Below are 2,849 nucleotides of genomic sequence, written 5' to 3' on the forward strand. Positions count from 1 at the left end.
GTTGCTGTTGTTGTTTTTCTTCCTCCTTTCTTTTTATTGTTGTTCCTAACCTAACCTAACTTAACTTCACCTAACCTGACTAACCTAATCTAACTTAAATTAACATTACCTAACCTAATGTAACCAAACTTCACCTAAATGAACCTAACCTATAATATCCTAAATTAACCTAACCTAAATTAAGCAAAGCTGGCCTAACCTAACCTAACATAACCTAACTTAACCTAACCTAACCTAACATAACGTAACATCACCTAAACTACCCTAAACTAACACTAACAACCTAACCTAAATTAACCTAACCTAACCTAACTTAACCTGACCTGACCTAATCTAACCTAACTTCGCCTTACTTGAATTACATTCAAGTATCGATCAGTCAGTGGAGCCGAGGCTTGCTGGTTTTTCCCATCCTTCACAACCCAACCGACACATATACACACACACACATTCTCTCTCTCTCTCTCTCTCTCTCTCTCTCTCTCTCTCTCTCTCTCTCTCTCTCTCTCTCTCTCTCTCTCTCTCTCTCTCTCTCTCTCTCTAACTCCCTTCGTGATTTCTGGCATCTAGCCAAAAAGTATCTCCAATAACTTTGCTGCTTCTTCTTTCCCTACTCTATTTCAACCAGATGGCACCACTGCTATCGCATCTATTTCTAAAGCTGAAATCTTTGCTCAAACCTTTGCTAAAAATTCTACATTGGACGATTCTGGGCTTGTTCCTCCCTCTCCTCCACCCTCTGACAACTTCATGCCACCTATTAAAATTCTTCGCAATGATGTTTTCCATGCCCTCGCTGGCCTAAACCCTCGGAAGGCTTATGGACCGGATGGGGTCCCTCCTATTGTTCTCCGAAACAATGCCTCCATGCTTGCACCTTGCCTATTCAAATTCTTTCAGCTCTGTCTGTCAACACTACCTTTCCTTCTTGCTGGAAGTTTACTTACATTCAACCTGTTCCTAAAAAGGGTGACCGTTCTAATCCCTCAAACTACCATCCTATTGCTTTAATTTCCTGCCTATCTAAAGTTTTTGAATCTATCTTCAACAGGAAGATTCTTAAACATCTATCACTCCACAACCTTCTATCTGATCGCCAGTATGGGTTCCGTCAAGGCCGCTCTACTGGTGATCTTCTGGCTTTCCTTACTGAGTCTTGGTCATCCTCTTTTAGAGATTTTGGTGAAACTTTTGCTGTTGCCTTGGACATAATTATCAAAAGCTTTTGATAGAGTCTGGCACAAAGCTTTGATTTCCAAACTACCCTCCTACGGTTTCTATCCTTCTCTCTGTTTACTTCATCTCAAGTTTCCTTTTTGACCGTTCTATTGCTGCTGTGGTAGACGGTCACTGTTCTTCTCCTAAATCAATTAACAGTGGTGTTCCTCAGGGTTCTGTCCTGTCACCCACTCTCTTCTTATTATTCATTAATGATCTTCTAAACCAAACTTCTTGTCCTATCCACTCCTACGCTGAAGATACCACCCTGCACTTTTCCACGTCTTTTCATAGACGTCCAACCCTTCAGGAGGTAAACATATCACGCAGGGAAGCCACAGAACGCCTGACTTCTGATCTTTCTAAAATTTCTCATTGGGGCAGAACAAACTTGATATTGTTCAATGCCTCAAAAAATCAATTCCTCCATCTATCAACTCGACACAACCTTCCAGACAACTATCCCCTCTTCTTCAATGACACTCAACTGTCCCCCTCTTCTACATTGAACATCCTCGGTCTGTCCTTTACTTATAATCTGAACTGGAAACTTCACATCTCATCTCTAGCTAAAACAGCTTTTATGAAGTTAGGTGTTCTGAGACGTCTCCGCCAGTTTTTCTCACCCCCCCAGCTGCTAACTCTGTACAAGGGCCTTATCCGTCCATGTATGGAGTATGCTTCACATGTCTGAGGGGGGTTCCACTCATACTGCTTTTCTAGACAGGGTGGAATCAAAAGCTTTTCGTCTCATCAACTCCTCTCCTCTAACTGACTGTCTTCAGCTTCTCTCTCACCGCCGCAATGTTGCATATCTAGCTGTCTTCTACCGCTATTTTCATGCTAACTGCTCTTCTGATCTTGCTAACTGCATGCCTCCCCTCCTTCCGTGGCCTCGCTGCACAAGACTTTCTTCTTTCTCTCACCTCTATTCTGTCCACTTCTCTAACGCAAGAGTTAACTAGTATTCTCAATCATTCATCCCTTTCTCTGGTAAACTCTGGAACTCCCTGCCTGCTTCCGTATTTCCACCTTCCTATGACTTGAATTCCTTCAAGAGGGAGGTTTCAAGACACTTATTCATCATTTTTTGACCACTGCTTTGACCCCTGTATGGGACTGGCATTTCAGTGGGCATTTTTTTTATTACATTTTTGTTGCCCTTGGCCAGTGTCCTTCCTACATAAAAAAAAAAAAAAAAATAGTAGTAGTAGTAGCAGTAGTAGTAGTAGTAGTAGTAGTAGTAGTAATGCTATTTTTCATATATTTAGTAATTTTTTTTTTTCATATTATTATTTATATTTATATTTTTTGTTTTGTTTTGACATTCATACGAATGCTATAAAGGTGAAGCATAGAAATTTATTTGATTGATTAATTAATTTATATATCTATTTATTTTGATTTTTTAAATTAATTAATTTATTTATTTTTATTATTATTATTTTTTTTTTTTATGTCTCTATGATAAGCAAAGCATTATAGAATTTATGAAAGCACATATCCTCTAGAGTCTTGCCCTACAAAAGATTCTGTAAAGTAAAAAATAAAGGGAATAAGTGTCAGTGACGTTTGATGAATAGAGGAAGGCGTGGCAGAAATTACCATAAAACGTATATAAATGAAAATTT

This window comes from Scylla paramamosain, unplaced genomic scaffold (genome assembly GCF_035594125.1).
Source record: "Scylla paramamosain isolate STU-SP2022 unplaced genomic scaffold, ASM3559412v1 Contig110, whole genome shotgun sequence".
In the NCBI taxonomy this organism is placed as follows: Eukaryota; Metazoa; Arthropoda; class Malacostraca; order Decapoda; family Portunidae; genus Scylla; species Scylla paramamosain.